The 24,455-nt window shown below is 40.4% G+C and overlaps 1 long non-coding RNA gene across 1 annotated transcript in view; it reads left to right on the forward strand.

Moving 5' to 3' along the window:
• Positions 1 to 1,673: 1,673 nt before the first annotated feature.
• LOC145512773 (uncharacterized) overlaps positions 1,674 to 24,455 on the forward strand; it is an 88,667-nt gene continuing 65,885 nt past the window's right edge. Inside the window, exon 1 of the long non-coding RNA XR_014058788.1 lies at positions 1,674 to 1,870. This is a non-coding gene — a long non-coding RNA (uncharacterized LOC145512773). The remainder of the gene's footprint in view (positions 1,871 to 24,455) is intronic.

Raw genomic sequence — 24,455 nt, forward strand, 5'->3', positions numbered from 1 at the left:
TTAAAATGGGTAGAAGACCTGAATAGATACTTTTCCCAAGAAGACACACAGTTCGCCAACAGGCACGTGAAAAGATACTCAACATCACTAATCATCAGAGAAATGCAAATCAAAACCACAATGAGGTATTATCAACAATCTATCAGAAGGGCTACCACCAAAAAGTCTACAGATAACAAATTTTGGATGTAGAATAAAGGTAGCTGTAGTACACTGTTGATGGGAATGTAAATTGACAGAGCCAAGATGGAAAGCAGTATAAAGTTTCCTTTAAAAACTAAAACTAGAACTACCATATGATCTAGAAATTCTACTCTTGGATATATACTCAGAAAAAAAATGAAAATGCTAATTTGAAAAGACACATGAAATGCTTATAGCTGCATTATTTACAATAGCCAAGATATGGAAGTGTCCATCAACTGATGAGTGACAAAGAAGAAATAGGATATGTGTATGTGTATATATATATATATATACATGTATATGTGTGTGTATGTATGTATGTGTGCATGTATGCACTTCCCTGGTGGCTCAGACAGTAAAGAATCCACCTGCAATGCGGGAGTCCTGGGTTTGATCCCTGGGTTGGGAAGATACCCTGGAGGAGGGCATGGCAACCCACTCCAGTATTCTTGCCTGGAGAATCCTCATGGACAGAGGAGCCTGGCAGGCTATGGTCCATGGGGTCACAAAGAGTCCAACATGACTGAGCAACTAAACACAGCACAACACACACATATGTATATATAAAATAAAAGCCAATCAACCATTAAAAAATAATGAAATTATGCTATTTGCAACAACATGGATGGACTTGGAGGATATTATGCTTAATTCTGATGGAGAAAGACAAATACTGTACGTTATTACTTATTTGTGGACTCTAAAAACTTTTGCAAAAAAGAATGAATATAACAAAACAGAAACAGACTCACAGATATAGAGAAAAACTATTGGTTACCAGTGAGCAGAGAGAAGGGAATCAAGTTAGGGATAGAAGATTAAGAGATACTAACTACTATGTATAAAATAAATAAGCAACAAACATATCTTATACAGCTGAGGGAAATGTAGTGATTATTTTTTAGCAATTTTAAATGGAGTAAATATTAAATCACTATGTTGTAACCTGAAACTAATATTGTAAATCAACTACACTTCAATTAAAATTTAATAAATAACAATACAGAACATTGCACAATGCAGATTGCACAATGTACCACTATTTGTGGTAAAAAGAGATGATAAGTGTACATTTATTTGTGCACATGTGTGTGCTTTCACATTCAGACCACCTCTGGAAAAATTATATGAGGCAAATATATATATATAATTATATAGATATGAGATGGTTGGCATGAGTCAGGAAACTGGGAAACTGGGGGATGGGATGTGAGAAGATTGTATTTTACTGTATATTCTTTTATTCATTCTGAATTTTGGTTCAGAAATATATGTTACCAAAAAAATAATTTTCTGTAAACAAAACTGGCAAATGTTTTCCTATTACAATTTCAGGTTACCTTACAGACCGTGAATAATCAAAACACTTGGAAAATTTCACAACTAATAAAAAATGCTATTACATTTTCTCTTTCAGAAAATCTAAAACAGTTCTTAGTTTCCATGATGATCTCCTTTGTTTCCATTCTGGAATGCTGACTTCCTTTGAATAGTTAAGCTTCCAAATTAGATTGTCACCTCATTTGTGACAGGCCCTCATGAATTTTCCAATGGTCATAAAGAGACAAAAAGAAGTGGACAATATTTCACAAAGGCCTGCACTAGTTCCAGGCTGGGTGGGGACATCGCGGAAAAGGTTGCTCTCCTCAAAGTCTGCTGAGATGACTACAGAAAACAAAATGAGGTAAAATAATTTAGATGAACTTATGTCATTCTTGGTTAAGACTCAGTTCTCTCTTGGACTCAGAGGAAGGTCATGGCAAGAATTACACACCCTCAGTTTTGCCCCAGCCTTGGAGGTATGCCAGCATTTTAGTTGGATGCCAGTGGGGAAAGAGGCAGAAGACAATTGCAGGGCAGGTCAGAGCTTGAGATGTGAACATCAGTGGAGTGATTTAATGTCTGGCCAACATTTTTTTATTAATGTTTAGCCCTATTTCCCACTACTTGTTTCTTCTGCACACCTTAAGCCCATTTCCTCCTACCCCTATAATTCTTGTGCTAATATCACCTTCACACACTTATCTTTAGTGTTTCTTGCCTGGAATATCCCCTTTTCCTCTCCCATTCAGGGGTTCTTGATTCAGCACCCAGCTGTGGCAGTCTTCCAACTCTAGAGGGGAGGAGGCTGAGGAATGATGGCCATTCCTCTTTATTCCTTCCCCAGGAAGTATTCTCTGGCCCCTCTGCACTTCCAGTGTCAGTGAAAGGACACGTTCTTTCCATCCTAAGGTTTTGGCAAGTAGAGTCCAAGTCCATCAGTGATGTGAGTGGAGTCAAAGGGCAGAAAGTAAAATCTATCAGAGGCCACAAGAGATGCTTAGTTTAGCACCACTCCTGCAACACCAAGTTCAGCAGGGTGGGTGGGGAAGGGGGCAAGGGAGCTCACAGCCTGCCAGGCTTGCCAGAGGTTAGCAACAAGACACAGGTGCTCATCTGCCTCCTGTTTCCCTAGCTGACCCACTCCTTGGGTAAAAATCGGGCACTTGGCAAACCTGATTTCTCATCTCAATACCCTTCTACTTCCCTCTGTGTTGTTATTATCTGAAAAACAAAGAATTTGAAACAGCCCTTCAAGAATGGCAGAGCCAAAGTTTTTGAGGTGAGTGAAAGGACAGGCTAGAGGCAACAGATGATTCTCAACATCCTTTACCTATGGTCCAAGGAGACAGCAGTCACATCCTAACATCCACTCTATCCTGACTATCCCACACCATTACCATCAAGCCCAAGTTCATTGCAAATTAAAATGTTCACTATATGCCAAATACTGTTCTAGGTACAGAGGGATGAGTGAGACATGGTGTCTTGTGTCCCACCGCTTCAGTATCCCAACACCTCCACAACAAGCCACACGTGCCTCCTGGGTCTCTTTCGTGCCCGCTTGCACTCTGACCTCACTTCAAATCCCTTCCCCAGGCATCTAGATTTTCCCATGCAAGACCTACTTCATAGACTTGACCTATTGCATTTTTCTTTTCTCCCTTAACTTCCAAAGCTCTCTTTGACCCTGAGCTCTGATTCTCCTTTGCTTCCAGCTTTTCTCACACTCAGGGTTATAAATATCCCAAGACTTGTGATGGGTTCAGATTTGAATGTCTTGAATGCCACTGAATTGTTCACTTTAAAACAGTTAAAATGATAAATTTTATGTATATTTTACCACCATAAAAAAATAATCCCAGGTCCAACCATAAGCCCCCAGTCCTGACCCTGGAAGCAAAGATCAGTCATCTGTTGTGATGAAACTCAGAGGCAAGTAGAGGAAACACAATCTACACAAACATTAATTCAGTAAACAATCTACTACATGCTAAACCCTGCGCTGAGAACTAAGAATTCAAAGACTGTACTGTCTTTATAAAGGTTTTAATTTAGCCTGGGGAATATTCATCAAGCAAATGGGCATAGAATTAAACAATTCATTAAGATAATGATAAACGCTATGAAGGGATTTGCAGGGTCCTATGAGAGCACCTAACAGGCAGATATGAACTGGCCTGGGGGTTCTAGAAGGTTTCTGTGATATAGTGATGTTGAAGATGACACTTAAAAGATGAGTAGACATTACCCAGGCAAAGGGGTGTGATGGGATGGTTAGGGGGCAGAACATTCTAAGCGGGAGAACCACAGGAGTAAAGCAAGACTTCTCCCAAAAGGTCAACAGTGATACGATCCCTTTGAAAGTCTGCCAGAAGCCAGTGTAGGCAGTGAGGGGAGAGAGGCTTGTTGCCTCACATAAGCTCCCACTGCTAGAAGCCCTAAAACTAAAGGCTATGCAAAGACACTCAGAGGAAGGAAACAATGTCTCCTGAAAGGGGGAAAAGATAAGTTGTTTAAAAACAAAAATATAAAGTTAATATTTGGAGGGAATCAGAGACTCGTGACTGAAGAAGGAAGAAACAGGTATTTCAGGGGGAAAAAAAAAAACCCTAAGCTAAGGGACAGACATGGGGAAACCCTGAGGGCCTTCGGCGACAGGAAGTAGTCTATTTTGGTGAAGTACAGAGAGGATAATTCAGGAAAATGAGGCTTAATATGAAAGGGAAAAGGGAAAAGTATAAACAGAGGCTTCTTTCAAAATCTTGAGCCAGGATGGTTGGTCCTAGAACAGTGGGTAGAAATATTCCACCCCCTGTCTCTCAGCCTCTCACCTGTCTCCTACCACCACCATGGATGACTGTACACACCAAAACACCAGCCCTCAAGCACCTGCGTCATGGCAGTGCCAGCCCCTTAGAGGGACTCGGCCCTCTAAGACCTCAAGTCCCAGTACCAGGGGAGCCTACCTCTCTGTTACACAGTGTGGAAGCAGCACTAGAATTAGCCACGGTGCTCAAACGCTGAGCGACTAACAGGCTTCTCTCCGCACAGCATAGGCTGTAGACACCCATTGACCACACCGCTTCTTCAGGCCCCGAGGGGAAGGCAGGCAGTTAAAAAGTCTGGCTGAGAAACCAGCAGGCCCTGGGTTTAGTAGGTGGAAGCATTCCCAGAAGCATCAGTTGGCCTGTGGCTTGACAGTGGAATTCTGAAAAGCTTTGCCTTTTGCCATTTTGTGTTTATCTCTGGTTCCAAGAGACCCTTCTCATTGGCTGTTTTCTATAAACTTTCCCTCTGCAAGTTCAAATTACTCCCTTGTCCAGATGGAGGGCCAAGTGTGAACATGCAAGAATATTGTTGGCCTGCTTTTCCTGATAACAACAAAGACTGCTTCCCCAGAAAAGCGCTGCTGGAAGTCAGCCTGCTGGGACGCAAGCATCCCTTACACAACACTCATGTCTGTGGTATACACCCAGCTTTAGCTTCTTGGAGCCCCTTGTTCTTCTTTAGAGGCCTGCTGTGGAGTCCCTGTCCTCTGGCTGGGAACAACCGGCTTTGGAAAGCATTACCATAGGGCTGGGCCAGAGGGGCTACCCCAGGGGACCAGGAGACCCGGAGACCCTGTCCGAACTGAGGTCTGGGGTCCAGGCCTATAAAAACATGGAGGTCTCCATTTTTGCCACCATTTACTGTAGGGCTGGAAGAAACTGTCAGGATTTTAGAGTTCAATCACTTCATTTCACCAGAGAGGAAACTGAGACCCAGAGAGAGAAAGTGACCTGCCAATATACAGCCAACCGGTTTCATAGCTGATCACTTCTTGACTCAAATTTCTATCCAAAAAAGTTTACCACAACCTATGCATTTGTAAAAACAGATTTTTTTTTATCCATGTCAATAACTAGAGATCTAACTTATGTTGATCAGAGAAAGACAAATATCCTATGATATCACTTTTATGCAGAATCTAAAAAACTGATACAAATGAACTAATCTACAAAGCAGAAATAGACTCACAGACACAGAAAACAAACTTATGATTAGCAAAGGGGAAGAGGAAAAGGGATAAATTAGGAGTATGGAATTAATAGATTCATACTACTTCATAGAAAATAGAAATACAACAAGGAACTACTTCAAAGTATAGGGAACTGTATTCAATATTTTATAATTTTAAGGGGAAATAATTTGAAAAGGTATATATACATATATATTCTGTTCTATATTCAGTTTTATATATACACACACACACATATACATATATACCTGAAACTAACACAACATTGTAGATCAACTATACTACAATTAAAAACTAATTAAAAACTAAAGATTTAATATTCTTTGACAGAGAAGCAAAAAATTTTATAGTAAGATCCCTTTGGTTAGTTTTCTAAATTAAAGTTGTGGAGAAACTGTATTAGAAGCATTTTTCTAGTTTCAGAATATATGCTGAAAATTACAGTTTACTTTATAAGGACTGAATGGCTTCCAAGTATTAAAAATCAAAATAGAACAACTTTTCCTGAATCATGTAGAAATTGGGCTGTTTGCTCTGTAGGGGTGATATTTTACCCAGAAACTGTATTCACAATACAGAGACTTTGGACAAGAGTGATGGTGTCAGACACCAAAATATCACCATCTCCTCTCCATGACTACACCTTTCCTCCTTCCTCTAGCCTCCCTGTAGTTTTATCATGATTATTATTATGACTATGGAAATGTAGTTCATTGCCAAGCCCAGTAGCATGTTGTGATTGCTTTTGTTGTTTCTTGAACATTTCCCCCCAGAGTTGACTCTTTTCTCCCCCTCTTCTTTGGCTATTCAATTCACCAGCTAAGAAAGCCTTTTTGTACCCTGAAACAGCTCTGTAAGATGATTCTCAATTCAGTTGTCTACTTGGTAAGTCAGCCAGATAACCTACCAACTCCATTTCCTCCTGGAAGCATCCCTTGGGGAATATTTTACATCATGTTTTGTAATGACTTAAATTCCTCTCCGATAAGAAAGGTAAGGCCCTGTAAACCTCTCCCCCAGCTCCTGCATCAGAAGCTTGCTTTTTACAAAAACCAACAGTGTGATGCTCAAGTTCTAGGGATACTTTTCCTCCAGCCTTCTAGAAAAATAATGTTGGAAGAAGCAAAGGTTCTCTAGCGTCTTAGAGCTCATTTATCTTCAGACCACATGCAGCTTCCCTGACTCCACGGGGTAGGAGTAAGTGAGAAGTCTTCATATCTGAAGGAATCGGGTCTCTGTCACCTGCAAGCCAACACAGAGGACATGTTTCTGAGTGTCCTTATCCTCAGTCTGGGCAATGCAGGCAATAACACCTATTTTGTTGTTCAGTCACTAAGTCATATCTGACTCTTTGCAACCCCATGTACTGTAGCATACCAGGCTTCCTTATCCTTCACTATCTCCCAGAGTTTGCTCAAATTCTTGTCCATTGAGTCAGTGATGCCATCCAATCATCTCATCCCCTGCTGGCTTCTCCTTTTGCCCTCAATTTTTCCCAATATCAAGGTCTTTTCCAATGAGTCAGCTCTTCACATCAGGTGGCCAAAGTATTGGAGCTTCAGCTTCAGCATTCGTCCTCCCAGTGAATATTCAGAGTTGATTTCCTTTAGGACTGACTGGTTTGATATCCTTATAATGCCTATACAGTAATGTTAAATCACTTAGTGGAGATCTAGATACACAACTGATAACAGAATTGAAAAGCATGAACTTGTTTCTTCTGATTCAGATTTCTGGCAAGACAAATCTGAGATGCCTTAACATTCATGCAGTCCTCTTAAAAAAAAATGCATTTGGACTCCTTAGACCTAGGGAACTTGCTGCCCTTCTGAAATCTGATCTTCTAAGAAGTATCCAGCAGCAAGCACAATAGTTTGAAGGGACTTAAGTGCCAGGGTTAGTGATAGCTCTGCCAAAGCCTTACCCATAGGAAATTCAAATAGGTAAAATTATTTGCGAGTCACTTATCTAAGAATATACACCTGAATCGAAGAGAAAAACAACTCTCCAATCTTCTTTATCATTAATGTCCATCGATATGAAAGAAACAACCATGGGATAAATACTAACACATGGGCAATTTAATTTGCAATGCCAAGAAAGAGACCAAATGTTATCTTTAATCGCTTAGTCAGTCATTATTTCCATCTTTACTATGTGAAATGTAAGTCCAAGTTCAAAGTGACTACACCTCCCTTAAATTTTCTCTGACTCTCGAAGCTTCTGTTTCTGAGTTTATTGAAAGTGAAAATGAAAGTTGCTCAGTCGTGTCTGACTCTTTGCAACCCCACGGACTATACAGTCCATGGAATTTTCCAGGCTAGAATACTAGAGTAGGTAGCCATTCTCTTCTCCAGGGAATCTTCCCAGCCCAGGGATCAAACCCAGGTTTCCCGTATTGCAGGTGGATTCTTTGCCAGCTGAGCCACCAGGCAAGCCCAAGAATACTGGAGTGGGTAGCCTTTCCCTTCTCCAGCAGATCTTCCCTACCCTGGAATCAAACTGGGGTCTCCTGCATTGCAGGCAGATTCTTTGCCAACTAAGCTATCAGGGAAGCCCTCTGAGTCTGTTACAGGAAATCTGAAGTTATGGAGCTGAAAGTTTCAGATAGAATGAGGTTCTAATTCCCAAACCACCCTTGTTGAGGTGAAAACATGCATCACACTCTTGCATTGTCTTCTGAGCCATTTTCCTCCAAACATAGAAACAAGGCACAGAAAAGCCCAGCCCAGCGCAGCCTCACTGCTCTATGTTTGGCCAGGGAACTCATTCTGCTTCTGGTTGTACAAAGTGTGACAGGAAGGTAACCCACTTCACTCAGCACTGAAAGAATCTTAAACGGAACTCAGAACAGCCTCCCGGAGAGCTGTTATGTTGAAATGATTATGCAGCAATGATTTTTAACACATTGTTGTTCAGTTGCTAAGTCATGTCTGACTCTTTGCGACCCCATGGACTGCCACGTAAGGTCACCAAACCTCTTGGCCCTCTGAAAAAGTCGTGACTGGGAAAAAGAAAACAGAAAACCACTTACTATGGGTTGCTATGACTGGGCTTCCCTGATGGCTCAGATGGTAAAGGATCCACCTGCAACATAGGAAATCTGGGTTCGATCCCTGGGTGGGGAAAAGGAAGGGAATGGCAACACACTCCAGTATTCTTACCTGGAGAATTCCTTGGACAGAGAAGCCTAGTGGGGTACATAGTCCATGGGGTCGCAAAGAGTCGGACACAACTGCACAACTGAGCGATTAACACTTTCACTTTCATAGGTTGCTATACATCTCCAACAGAGTTTGGATATGGTAATTTTCTATAAACCTGGTCTCTAGCACTGTTTTGTTAACACAATTATAATAGGAAATTAAACACAATGCAGAATCATAAATAGCTTTTCATATGTCAGGCAGTCAGACATGTGGCACAGTGGAGGAATCCTGAACTTGACTTCAAGCCCTGCTTGGCCATTTCCTGTGGCCTTGTGACCTTGGGCAAATACTTCAATATGTCTGTGCTTCAGTCTCCTTGCTTGTCAAACAACGGTATCTCCCCTACACAGACATGCCAAAGATGTAACTAGATGCTATACGTGAAAGCGATTTGCGAGATATAAAATTTAATCCTAATATAAATATTATTATATTAACTGAGTCCAAAACAAGTATACTCTTTAGTTGGCCCACAATCCATTTCCTATTAGAGATGGCATGAATTGGGAAGATGAAATTTTAGATAGATGTTTAAGTTTTTGTGAGGCTCCGCTGGTGATTCCTGCTGCAGCCCAGCATAGCAAGCATCCTAGGCAGCCAGAGTAAGGTCTTAGGATCTAATGGGGAAAAGTTAGTTGATCTTGGTTGACCTTGCAATGTGCTGTCCTTTAATCCTGTATAGTCATATTGCATGACCGCAACCAAACTTACTTCTTCTCTCCATATCCCACTCTTGCTACTTAGAAAGGAGCCATGCATTTGTATACTTTTTACAAACTCTATACTATATTCTGGAGAAGGAAATGGCAAACCACTCCAGTACTCTTGCCTGGAAAATCCCATGGACAGAGGAGCCTGGGTAGGCTACTGTTCAGTGGGCTTCCCTGGTGGCTCAGACAGTAAAGAATCTGTCTGCAATATAGGAAACCTGGGTTTGATCCCTGGATCAGGAAGATCCCCTGGAGAAGGGAATGGCAACCCACTCCAGTATTCTTGCTTGGAGAATCCCATGGACAGAGGAGCCTGGCTGGCTATAGTCCATGGGATTACAGTTGGACGCAACTGAGCAACTAACACACACATACACTATGTTTGGTACCTGGCAAGCAATCTTTATTTTATGTCTTATATTTGAACTTTAATGATCACCAGGCAATTTTTCTCTCACCTAGTTCAGCTTCCTGATTTTTAACTGAACTCTCATGAATTATCTGCTTTTGTCTCTTTCTCTTGGTCTTTTGGTCTCCCTATCCCTTTGCCTCTGTTACTTTGTCCCTCTGTATCTCCATCTTCCCTGCAAACATACACACACATGTGCACACACCCAATTCCACAGTGTCCTAATTTAGACTCTATGCTTTCCATGTAAGATGTTTCACTGAGCATCTGCTGAGCCCCAGCGTACAGTATGACAGCCTTCAGTTCTTCTCAGGCACATATCTATGGACGACTCTGGATTATTTTGATTGTTGTTATCTGTATACAGACACCACAAAAGAAATTACTTACTCCTGCAAAGAGATGCCAAACCCTTGATTTAAAAATAAATACCAAATGAGTAAGTCCCAAGGCATTATTTCTCCTTCAAATTCAGAACATTTTAATTACCTTGAAATAAACTTCGGTGGTTGGTGATGGACAGGGAGGCCTGGCGTGCTGCGATTCATGGGGTCACAAGGAGTCGAACACGACTGAGCGACTGAACTGAACTGAAACAAAGAGCCTCAGCCCGGCTAATCATACCATTTTTTCAAAACTCCCTGTCTCCTATATGCTAAGTATTTCTACCTGCCCCAGTGTTGTTCATGACTTGAGCCTTTGTTTATTCTACCCCTGCTGTGGTGATGAACCCATTAAACAAGGGAAGTAATTTAGTCCTAAATTTGCATGAGGGCTAATGTGAGCACAGAAGTAACCAGTGACCCATCTCTTTAATTGTGCATTGGACCAAAATGGTCAGACTTCCTGACTCTAGCTACATATTTAGTTGAGATAAGAAGCAAAGAAAAGCATAGAGCTTTAAGGACTAGATTGTTACTGTCCTTACTGAGCAGTTAATGCTATTTAGTGTTGTAGTCTAATGAGAAACACAGATTTCCCTTGTCACAGGAGGAAGATGACAGCAAGGAGGGAAATGGGGCTAAAGACATTTGTATACAATTCTAAGTAAGAAAGACCTATAAATGGAATGGTCCCCAAACATGCTTCAGCCTAACTTCAAACTACTAGCTGCAAACTAGACTTGAATCTCCCCAAGGAGTAATGAGAGGGTCAACTCACTGTTGAGCCATTGCTGCTCAGAAGCAACTGAATACTAGCATCTGTGGAATGTCTACCAGTCAGACAAGTGAAACTCAGGGCATAATCCCTCAGAGCCTTCCACAATCCTCTTCAATGGGCAATACTTAGAAATTAAATAGAATTTTCTCAGTCCAATTAAACTAGGTTAGGGTACAGTCAGAAGTCTGGGCTCTTCATAGTTTCATCAATGAATAATGAATAGTTTAAAGTCTCATTTATAAAGACAAAGTTATTTCAATTGAAGGATTAATATCTTTAGTTATGGAAAAAGTTTGGGTTATCTCTTGTAGTATTTCTTCTTTGCTGATCTTTTTATTCTCTAGTTCTGAAACACTTAAGACACTTTTGGAGTTTTCCTCTATGTCTCTCAATTTCTCTTTTCATATGTTAAACCTCTTCATCTGCCTTCCAGGTCATTCCTTTAGTTTTACCGTCTCACTCTTAACTTTCTCTTCAACCAAATCTACCAGACCTGGGACAAGGGTGAAGCCAGCATGGTGCCCACAGTGCACATTTAAAGGAAACACTCACTTGCAGAGTCTTGCAAGTTCAAGGCTTTTACCTGTCAGTGTTTGCCTCCTTAAATTATGCATCCTGGCTGCCTCCCTTGTCTCATGCTGGTCTTGAACCAGGTGGTTGGACTCTAGTTTACCTTATCAGCCACAATTTTTATTTCAGTGAATACACTTTTCACTCCTAAGGTTTCTAGATGAATTTTTAAATACCTTACTGTTTTTGATTAATACTCCTTCATTCTCACTTTCCCTATGACTTATTTGATGACTGCAAATTATTTTAACATATTTTCATATTGCACCATTATTTCTAGTTCCTCACCATAAAATCTATAGGTAAATGTATAGGTTTCTGGTTCTTCATCTGCAGTGTCTGTAGATTTTTGAGTCTGCTAACTAGCACCATGACAGAAAGCATCCTTGTGTATTTTGTCATTTTTGCCTGAAAACTCATCTTGCTTGGGAGATTTGTTTCTGGTTAACTCCCCACTCTGTCAAGTGATTTTATGGTTGTCACCCTGCTTATTTAACTTATATGCAGAGTACATCATGAGAAACGTTGGGCTGGAAGAAACACAAGCTGGAATCAAGATTGCCGGGAGAAATATCAATAACCTCAGATATGCAGATGACACCACCCTTATGGCAGAAAGTGAAGAAGAACTAAAAAGCCTCTTGATGAAAGTGAAAGAGGAGAGTGAAAAAGTTGGCTTAAAGCTCAACATTCAGAAAACTAAGATCATGGTATCTGGTCCCATCACTTCATGGGAAATAGATGGGGAAACAGTGGAAACAGTGTCAGACTTTTATTTTGGGGGGCTCCAAAATCACTGTTGATGGTGATTGCAGCCATGAAATTAAAAGACTCTTACTCCTTGGAAGGAAGGTTATGACCAACCTAGACAGCATATTTAAATGCAGAGACATTACTTTGCCAACAAAGGTCCGCCTAGTCAAGGCTATGGTTTTTCCAGTGGTCATGTATGGATGTGAGAGTTGGACGGTGAAGAAAGTTGAGGGCTGAAGAATTGATGCTTTTGAACTGTGGTGTTGGAGAAGACTCTTGAGGGTCCCTTGGACTGCAAGGAGATCCAACCAGTCCATCCTAAAGGAGATCAGTCCTGGTTGTTCATTGGAAGGACTGATGTTGAAGCTGAAACTCTAATACTTTGGCCACCTCATGCGAAGAGTTGACTCATTGGAAAACACCCTAATGCTGGGAAGGATTGGGGGCAGGAGGAGAAGGGGATGACAGAGGATGAGATGGTTGGATGGCATCACCGACTCGACGGACATGGGTTTGGGTAAACTTCGGGAGTTGGTGATGGACAGGGAGGCCTTGTGTGCTGCGATTCATGGTGTCTCAAAGAGTCGGACACGACTGAGAGACTGAACTGAACTGAACTGAATATCACCCTGGCACTCCAGATGTACATCATCAAGTTGAGATGTATCTCATTACCAGCCACCAGCAGTAACGTCACATCAACACCATGGCTATGTGCAACAGGGCCTGGTTCCCATTCTAACCCAGATGTCTCTTCTCCATCCCAGAACCACAGGAAAGCAGGATCCAATGATGGGTAGTTAGTGGAATTTTTTCATGTCTACTGACTGCCGGATGCTGTAAACACTGATCTCAGCTTCATTTGGGAAGCCCATATCAAGTTTCTGTCTTTTGTGGGATGAGCAATGCCTTCATCACCAAATGGCCTTTGAAGCTCAGCCTCCACTGTTTGTATAAAGAATCTGCTGCCTATGAACTAATCACCTTTACCCTCTGTTTCCTAATATAGGTTTCTGTTAGTTCCAGATCACTGGATCTTTGCCTCTTTTTTTGAGTTTGACTGTGTTTAAAAAATAATTAAGCATTTTAAAGGTTTTTTTGCCTGTTTTTCCCCTCTCTTTTTAAAAAATGAGATACAAGGTAAAAGCAGGGGATAAATCAGCTATATCAACATGATAAGGAAAAATTTAATTTATCACCAGTGTTAACTTTTTAATTACTTATATGAGTGGTATAATGGCTCACAGAGCTAAAAGATGTTTGACTTATACAATCTATCTTGTCAAGGCCACAATATGCCTATGCTAATTTCCTGCTTTTGCTGTCAGTCATCTATTTTTGTATGAAAACTATTGTAAAAATTAGTAGCTTATCTAACAAAACTAGTACAGTTTCCATAAACTAAAATGTATAAAATTCTGCTGAAAGCAAAACTATAAACAGCTAGACAGATATATATATTTACCCCTCCATATTAGTTCCACATCCATGGATTAAACCAACTGCAGATTGAAAATATTCATAAAAAGTTAGACAGGAAATTCAAAAAGTAAAAATTGAATTTGCCACTATTATACACAAACTATTTTCATCATATTTATACTATTTAAGTAACATCTATCTTGTATTAGATATTGTAAGTAATCTATGTGTGGGCTTAGTCACTGTCATGTCTGACTCTTTGCAACAGTTTGGACCATAGCCCTCCAGGCTCCTCTGTCCATGGGATTCTCCAGGCAAGAATACTGGAGTGGGTTGCCATGCCCTACTCCAAGGGATCCTCCCTGACCCAAGAATTGAACCTGTGTCTCCTGAATTGTAGGAATACTCTTTATTTGCTGAGCCATTGGGGAAGCCCTGTAAGTAATCTAGAGATTACTTATTTAAAATAACCAGGATGATGTGCACAGGTTATATGCAAATACTATACCATTTTATATAAAGGACTTGAGCATCTACAGATTCTGCTACCTGTGGGAGTCCTGGAATCAAACCCCATGGATACAGAATGACTACTGTACTGTGATCACAGGTTAGAAGTCTCAGTGTAGTAAAGAGGTCAATTCTCCCCAAATTGTTCCTTAGATTTAAAACAATTCCTGTCAAAACCCCATGTAAGCATAGAAAAACATATTCCAAAATTTATATGGGAAGGAAAAGGAACTAGAATGGCTAAACCAATTTTGGAAAAAAAAAAAGAAATGAGTGAGAAAAATCATTGAAAATGAAAGTGTTAGTTACTCAATTTTACACTCAATTTGCAATCAGACTCTTTGCAATCCCATGGGCAGAGGAGCGGCAGATTCTTTACCATCTGACTTACCATATTGTGAGCTTCCCAGGTGGTGCTAGTGGTAAAGAACCCGCTTGCCAATGTAGTAAACTCAGGTCCCATTCCTGAGTCAGGAAGATGGTTCAGTGGATCAGTGGTAAAAGAATCTGCCTGCCAACTCAGGAGACAGAGGTTCCATCCCTGGGCTGGGAAGATCTTCTGGAGGAGGGCATCGTAACCCACTCCAGTTTTCTTGCCTGGAGAATCCTGTGGACAGAGGAGCCTGGCAGACTACAGTCTGTAGAGTTGCAAATAGCTGGACATGACTGAAGTGACTTAGCACATAGTCATCTTAACAATAATAGTAGTCACATAATAACTGTGTGGTATTGGTAAATTAGCAGACAGATCAATAGAACAATATAGAGAATCAAGAAATTTGATTAATTTCGTTTACAATAATTTTGATTCTTTTTACAATAGTGTAAAAGCAGTTCAATGGAGGCCATATTGTTTTCCCAATAAACTATGTTGAGACAAATGTAAACTAAAAATGAACATCAACCTAAAACTCACACCACATTTAAAAATTAATTCAAATGGATCCTAGACTTAAATGTATAATATAAAACTATAAGAGCTTTTGAGGAAAACAATAAAATCTTCAGGACCTTGGGCTAGGTGAGACGTTTTTAGATATTATATTAAAAGCACAATACATACAAGAAAAATTAATGAATTGGATGCTATCAACTTTGAAAACATTTGTACCACAAAAGATCCTGTTAGGTAAATGGAAAGATAAGCTCAAGACTAGGAGAACATATTTGCAAACCATAGATCTATCAAAGAACAAGTTCCTAGAAGAAACTTGGTACATTCATACAATGAACTACCACTCATCAGTAAAAAAGAATGAACTCCTGATTCATACAATAACTTCGATGGACCTCAAAAGGGTACACATACTGTATGATTCAATTTATATAACATGCTTGAAATAACAGAATAATAGAAATGATAAACACATGAGTGGTTGCCTGGGGACAAAGATAGGAGTGTGTTGGGGGTATATGCCAGTACAAAGAGAGAGCAGGAAAAAGAGCTTTTGTGGAGATGGTGATGGTTATACAAATCTATATGTGGAAGAAAACTGCATAGAACTACACAAACACACACACACACATAAATGAATGCTGATTTTTTAAAAACATGGTGAAAACTAAGCTTACTCTACTTCACAGCAATGTACTACTTAGGTGGATTTCCTACTTTTGACATTATACTACAACTATATATGATGCCATCATTAGGGAAAGTTGGGTGAAGAATCTACCAGACTTGTCAGTTTTTTTCAAGTCAAAATAAAAAGTTTAAGACAATTGTGGCTTAAAGCAACAATTGTTTACCTAGCACACCACTCTCTGCCTGCATGCTAAGTCACTTCAGTCATGTCCAACTCTATGCGACCCTATGAACTATAGCCTGCCAGGCTTCTCCATCCATGGGATTTCCCAGGCAAGAATACTGGAGTCGGATCTTCCCAAATCAGGGATCAAACCCGCATCTCTTCTGTCTTCTGCATTGGCAGGTGGATTCTTTACCAATAGCACCATCTGAGAAGCTTCACCACTCTTATGAGTTGGCAAATCTGGCTGGGATCAACCGAGCAGTTCTTCAGCCAATCTCGGTATGGATAATTCATGCCTTTGCAATCAGACATGGAGATGCAGGTTCGATCCTTGAGTTGGGAAATTCCCCTGGAGTAGGAAATGACAACCCACTCCAGTGTTCTTGCCTGGAGAATTCCATGGACACAGGAGCCTGGCAGGCTACAGTCCACGGGGTCACAAAGAATTGGCTACAACTGAGCGACTAACACTTTAACTAGTCAGCTGAGTTGTCTCTGCTCTGGGACTTCGCTGGCTGGGGTGATGAGGGCTGCTAGGCCACACATCTCTCCTGTTCAGCAGACCAGCCCTGCCACCCTGTAGGTGGAAGTTACAGGGTTCCAAAGGCAGCAAGAGAGTAAGGTCCAATGCACAAGCTCATCATAAGTCTCTCTTTGTATCAAGCTGCTAAGAGTCCTACTCTGCAAAACTAACTCAACCTAAATTCCAAGGGTGGGGAAATAGACTCAGCTATGATGGGAGGAGCTGAAAAATGTGTGACTGTTGTTTTTCAATCTACCACAGTCACAGTGTACTTTTGGGTAGTGGAGAAAGAAACTGATATGGAAGTTCAAGACTACATTTCTCCAACTTGCTAGTGATCATTTCTCATACATTCCCAATCCTGAATGACAGTAAGTACATGGAGAAAAGAAGGGAACAGAAATGTTTTCTTAGAAATAAAACTACCCTATGACCTAGCAATCCCACTACTGGGCATATACCCTGAGGAAACCAGAATTGAAAAAGATACTTGTACCCCAGCGCTCACTGTAGCACTCTTTACAATAGGTAGGATGTGGAAGCAGCCTGGATGTCCATTGGAAGATGAATGGATAATGAAGTTGTGGTACATATAACACAGTAGAATATGACTCAGCTATAAAAGGGAGCACATTTGAGTCAGTTCTAATGAGGTGGATGAACCTAGAGCCTATCATACATGGTGAAATTAGGCAGAAAGAGAAAGACTAATACTGTATATTAACGTATATATATGTGGAATATAGAAAGATGGTACCAATGATCCTATGTACTGGGCAGCAAAGGAGCCACAGATGTAAAGTACAGACTTTTGGACTCAGTGGGAGAAGGAGAGGATAGGATGATTTGAGAGAATAGCAATGAAACATATGTATTACCATATGTAAAATGTATAACTGGTACAAGTTTGAGATATGAAGCAGGGCACCCACAGCCATGCTCTGTGGCAACCTGGAAGGATAGAGTGGAGAGGGAGGTGGGAGGGAAGTTCAGGATGGAGGGGACACATGTATACCTACGGCCATTCATATTGGTGTATGGCTAAAACTATCACAATATTGTAAAGCAATTTTCTTCTAATTAGAATAAATAAATAAAAAGAAATATTTTCTTAAAACATGCAAAGATGGTAGCAGAAAATTTCCCATCCTCAGGGACTTGACCAATAGATTCAAAAGGTCCAAAGACTAGAATTGTCTTGGTCAAGCCTAATCAAAGTGATGATGTGGAAGAGTAAGAGATTAAACACAAAGCTCCCTCAGGGATTGGACTACTCCTGACATTTATTGGTATATCCCTTACAAGCACTACATACACAGTTCATGATCAGTCAATATGATTATTAAATGTAGAAACTCCACCGCAGACCTGGCCTGATTATCACTGACCCTCTAACAGATTAATTAGTGCATGGAATTTGTGAAGGGTAGGTAGGTTGAAAATTAGGAATCTTTTCCAGGTTGGAAATGTTTAGGCTTTTCCTACTTTAAACTTCTCTAACACATGCACTTTCAAAGTAGTTGCAAGAATAATTACTAGGCTTAGGCAAATTGTGAAAGTGAAGGACCTGACCTAAATTTTGCTCAGACTTCTCCAGCTTGAGTCCAGAAGCTAGAGATCTGGCAAGAGACTAATCTGACAGCCAGTAAGCCCTGGCAATACCGAGGGGCACTCACCCTTGGGTTCTTAGGTTTTTGCCAGAACTCAAAGTACAACTCAGGTGATATGAAACAAACTCTCAGTCCTACTAGGACTCCCCAAGAAGAGAAAGGTTTCTGGTTGTGATGCACACTTATCAAATCTAATCCCCTTTTCCTCATAATGGTGTATATGTTTGCACCCAAGTAATAGACAGTTTTATTCACTGGATAGTAAGTTAGCCCAAAATTCTTCAAGGAAAAGCTTAACTTCTAAGACACAAAGGCCTCTTCCCCAGTGTAGCAAATTTTCCAAGGGTTTTCTGAGACTATAAGGGCCACACTGAAAACAAGCAAACAAACAAACAAAAAAGCAACAAAAACAGTTCTCCTCTCAGGAGAGGAGGCCACTCCAAGCAGCCCCACATGCACTGCAATCTCTTGAGCATCCAGACAGGACAGGATAAACAAGACTAATGTAGTGTGTGTGTGTGTGTGTGTGTGTGTGTGTGTGGATGCCTTTCTAGTGAACTGTACACCAGGCAGGGCCAATGATTAAATGAAAGGCAGGGATCTATTAAGAGAGTAATAGTCTACAAAGACTATTCCATGCCTCAAGATGTGGAATTTCATCAAAGGAATGAAAATAGTGCATATAAAGTCTTCTCAAATATGGAACTGATCTGAAATACTTCATTATAATATCCAGACTCTCAGTATCTATCAAAAGTATGCCTGTTTCTGGGCCACTGCCTAGTGTATCATGCAAAGTATTTTATTGCTAACATAAGGTTTATATAATGTTCATCAGAACAGCATAATAAGAACAATAATAAATCTCACATAAGATTGAAGTTTTGAAGCTTGTCTGGCATTTCTTATGCAATATTTTATTTGATACCACCCAACCACACAGGACATTATTATTAGCTGCATTTTACAAATGAGTAAACTGAGGCTCAACAACTGAAGGCCACCTACCTGTCAATGACAGAATCTGACCTACCTATACAGTCCTTGGAATTCTCCAGGCCAGAATCCTAGAGTGGGTAGCCTTTCCCTCTCCCAGGGGATCTTCCCAACCCAAGGATCAAACTCAGGTCTCCTGAATTGTGGGCGGATTCTTTACCTGCTGAGCCGCAAGGGAAGCCCAAGGATACTGGTGTGGGTAGCCTACCCCTTCTCCAGCAGATCTTTCTGACCCAGAAATCAAACCAGGGTCTCCTGCATTGCAGGTGGATTCTTTACCAACCGAGCTATCAGGGAAGTCCAGTTTTAGACTTAGTGTCCCCTTTCTGTTGTCTACCACTGTGGGAAAATTCCACAAAGGGGGAAAGACATGGAAGAGCTATCTCAAGTACTGAAAAGAATGGCTACTATTCAAAATTAAGAGTCAGAGACCACAGGAGCCAGCTTGAACCGGTTCCCACAGGCCAAAGTTGGCATAGTTTGAGCACTGAAATAAGCAAGGATAGAAATGGACTTAGACTCGGTGAATAAAATTAGAACCTATAAGTCTACGCTAATATAAATAAATAAAATGGATAAACAAAGATGAAGAGAAAGTAACTCTTGACAGTCGAATTCCAAGCAAAAACTATAGAAGGGATGGCGTGGTTAAAATAGCATTAATAGATGTTAAAACTAAGCAGGTAAAAGTCTTATGAGGAACAAAGTATTTACATAGTATCAAAGTATTTCCCCACTAATTATTCAGGATTGATTACGAGAGGAAAACAGTAGCTTTACAGTGGAGAAACTGGCAGGCATCCCCTTAAACTCAAAGCGTTAGGACACATTGACATCATGTGTCTCCTTATGGTTGTACTGAGGAAGACATAACATCACTTTTCTGGCATTTTGGTCAAAAGTGTAAAACTTGTGACTATTTTATGGATGGCGGTCTGAGCTAATCTGGACAAAACATCAGAAAACCCAAAATGAATGGCATTCCATAAAATAGTCTGTACTCTTTTAAATGTCAAGGTCAAAAATGGCTGAGGAAATGTTCCAGAGTCAGAGTGACTAAAGAGACATAATAATCAAATGCCACAGGGACTCCTGGTTTGAACACTGGCCAGGCTAGGGGGAAAAAAGCTACAAAGAAGATCATGGGAACAATAATACACTGAAACGTTGTTTCAATAATACATTGTTTCTAATACACTGAAACATAAATCACCATACATACACCTGGCAGGAAAAAAAAATGATTGACAAACCTGAATAGGGCTGCAGATTTTAGACTATAATATTGTGTCCATGATAAACTTTGAGATTTTGATATTTATATGTTGATTATGTAAAAGGAGGAAAAAAGTATTGAAATATTTAGGGGCAAGTGTGCAATGTCTCCAACTTATTTGCCAATAGTACAGAAAAACAAGAGAGTAAGCACCGGGTGGGGCCAGAAATTCCTTAGATATTACAATGGTTATAAACAGGTGCACAGTTTGTTTAGCTGTAGTCTTAAATTTTCATGGAGTAAATGACTTTAATAATTGTCTAAAATGTCTCCTGAAAGAATAAGTAATGAAAAAAATTGAGAAAGAAAAAGAGCGGTGAGGGGGAAAGAAAGCAAAATCAAACTGAACTCATGTAAAGGAAGAAAATATAGGAATCCCCTTTAAGTTTAGCCTGTGTCTTCCCCAATAGCTCAGCAGGTAAAGAATCCACCTGCAATACAGGAGACACAGGATTCAATCCCTGGGTCAGGAAGATCCCTTGGAGAAGGAAATTTCCTAGTATTCTTGCCTGGGAAATCCCAGGATCAGAGGAACCTGGCAGGCTACAGTCCATGAGGTCGCAAAGAGTTGGACACGACTAAGCAGATAGGCATGCATGCATGCCTTTCTTGGTCTTGGTCTTTAAGTGGGAAAATTTCAAATTAAAAAGTTGCAAGAATAAAACATACATATTTAGAGGTAAAGCATCAACAACAGTAGGAATAGCACTCTGGTCCAAGGAAAGATCTATGCACATAGTCATGTGAATGACTTTCATTGCTGCTTCTCTAGAACCCGCTGTGTATATGTTATTCATGTTGGCACGCTTGACTATTATATGGATGGTGGTCTAGTCATCTCCCTGCCTGAGGACAGTACTGGCTCAGCAGGGCCATTCACTTTTTAAGGAGAGAATTTTATGTGACAGAAGGTGACATGTTCCAGCTTCACGAAGGACAGGACAAAACAAAGGTTGTTAAAAATAGCAGATAAGATCTAGGTTAGAATGAGAAAAGAGCTTTAAAAATAAGATAGTTGGGAATATAAATTACTGAGTTGGTTATGGAATATTCTCTCACAAAGACCTGTAAAAGATGAGCAATCTTTAAGAATATTATCAGGCACACATCTGTTAAAGGACAGCTCAAGGATGACTTATTACATTCAAGCTGCTATAACAAAATAGATAGGCTAGGTGGTTTAAAACACAGAAATTTACTCCTCACAGTCCTGCAGTCTGGGAAGGCCAAGATCAAGGTGACAACCAGTTCAGTGTCTAGTGAGTACCCATCTCCTAGTTCATAGGTGGTACCTTTTCACTGTGTCCTCACGTGGTAGAGGGATAAGCTGACCCTCTGGAGTCATTTATAACGGGCCCCATCCTCAAGATCTAAATACCTCTTAAGTCCCCACCTCCCAACACTTTCATTTTAGGAGTTAGTGTTGGGGGAACAAATTCAGAGCATAGCAAAGGGCAAGAAGATGTATTAGAAGAGCCTTTCATTCATTTATTGATGCTCTCAGCATGCTCTCAAAGTTGAGTAAAATATGCCCTCTGCCTTTAATGAACATGCCAACTAGTAGAAAGATTAGTTTATGATTATCATTTCTCATTATAATAAAACCTTAGCATCTTATTTCACATTCTCAGGCTTCACAACTTTTTCCTAACATGTTACTATTATCCTAATTGCTGTTCTAATTGTTGTCATTATCATTAATACACGTGTATTTCTATCCTAGTACCACTGTCACTATACAGCTACCTTTGCATAATATTTTTTAACCACTAGTGATAGCACAAGATAAAAACAAGTAAAAAAAAAAAAATCTGCATTCTACAGCCTTTCAACCAGGTATGTTGAGATGGTAAACAGCTCCCTCTGGGACCCCACAAAAGTCAAATTACTAAGCTCTCCTGAGGCCCTATGTGCTGGCCCCATGCAAAACTGGCTCTGTTGCTGCCATTTTCTGGCCATTGGATTCCCTCACTTGATTAATTAACTCAAAAATGCCTCTCAATGGCAAGCCAGACTTCTGTTTCCAATTTCCTTCTCTGCTGAAAAGTAAATAGGTTTGACCACATTTTCAAGCCCCTGTCTTTTGTGCTACTAGCAAACCAGTATCCGATGGAAGGGGTCTGAGCCAGTGCCAAGTTAGGGATTTGATTTCTTTGTTGTCTTTCAGTAAAACCTAGCTAACCACAATCCCTCTCCACCATTCCTCTGCAATGTGCTGGAACTAGAGCCAAGGGTCCATCCTACAAAATGAAGAAGAGGGAAAAAAAAAAGTGTAGGAAATAAGTAAATCAGCAGCCATGGGGCAAAAATAGGGCTTGTGAATATTGCCCATACATCACATTTTCTTTTTACATCTTTATAAAAATCTCTAGACCCTGAATGCACAGATACATGCAGGAATGACCCGAAGGGCCTCCCATTATCTCCTCCCACCCAAGAAGATTATAAGATTACAAACATGGGGCAAACTCCTGTGCTCCTATTCCTTGAGGCCTGTGCCCTGGCTTCTGACTCTGCGGATGGAGGGTGGAATGGCAAATGCCTAAGAGGTTTGAATGACTATCCAAAGAGAAGCAGATGGCTTTAGCAGGCCTGTGCCAGTACATGATCTGTGTGAGCTCCATGCCACTCACTTTCCCCCAAACCCAGGGAAAAAACATTAAAAATGAGTCTCTGCTCACTCATGAGGTGAACTTACAGGACAAGAAGCTTCCCATATGGAAAGAATAATGGTATCAGGCCAGGGCATGTACACTGAAGAAGGGCTCGGGATTTTGCACAATTTCTCTTCCAATGGGTGGACAATCTTTTATTCTCCCTCCATTAACTCCCTACTCCACTCCTTCCCACAGATATTAATAAACTTTCCCTAAATCCCCCAAATAGTGATAGCAGCATAAACATAGGCACAAAGAAAAGAAAATATGGGGCATCTATTGGGAAGAGTAAATAATTAAATTGGAAAACAGAGAACACGAGGGATAGTATGAGGAAGTAAGAATGACCAGGAGTTTAGGCTCAGATTTGCAGACCATGAGCACAAGACCAAAGAGTTCAAACTTTGTTGATGGGAACTTACTGAATATTAAATTTAATATTAACAGATAGAACTTCGGAAAAATAACCAATTTAGAAGAAAGATGATATCACATCATAAAAGAGAGAAAGCTAAGCATGAGAATTAGTATAATAGGAGTGCTTCACCTCAAGGATGGATTCTTATGACTGACATTGGGAGCCAGGCATACAAGGACAAGTTGAAACATATAAATCTTTATCTGATAGAAATTAGCTCATTAGTTCTTGCAAAGAGAGCAAACATCCTAGGAGAAACCCTGTGGACTCTTTTACAAGCCATTAAAGGCTTCAGCAATACATGAAACATGAACTTCCAGGTGTTCAAGCTAGTTTTAGAAAAGGCAGAGGAACCAGAGATCAAATTGCCAACATCTGCTGGATCACCAAAAAAGCAAGAGAGTTCCAATAAAACACCTACTTCTGCTTTATTGACTATGTCAAAGCCTTTGACTGTGTGGATCACAATAAACTGTGGAAAATTCTGAAAGAGATGGGAATACCAGACCACCTGACCTGCCTCTTGAAAATCTATATGCAGGTCAGGAAGCAACAGTTAGAACTGGACATGGAACAACAGACTGGTTCCAAATAGGAAAAGGAGTACGTCAAGGCTGTATATTGTCACCCTGCTTTTTTAACTCATATGCAGAGTACATCATGAGAAATGCTGGGCTGGATGACGCACAAGCTGGAATCAAGATTGCCAGGAGAAATATCAATAACCTCAGATATGCAGATGACACCACCCTTATGGCAGAAAGTGAAGAAGAACTAGAGAGCCTCTTGATGAAAGTGAAAGAGGAGAGTGAAAAAGTTGGCTTAAAACTCTACATTCAGAAAACTAAGATCATGGCATCTGGTCCCATCACTTCATGGCAAATAGATGGGGAAACAGTGGAAACAGTGTCAGACTTTATTTTTGGGAGCTCCAAAATCACTGCAGATGGTGA

Source organism: Giraffa tippelskirchi, chromosome 7 (genome assembly GCF_054371585.1).
Source record: "Giraffa tippelskirchi isolate mGirTip1 chromosome 7, T2T-mGirTip1v1.2.pri, whole genome shotgun sequence".
Taxonomy (NCBI): domain Eukaryota; kingdom Metazoa; phylum Chordata; class Mammalia; order Artiodactyla; family Giraffidae; genus Giraffa; species Giraffa tippelskirchi.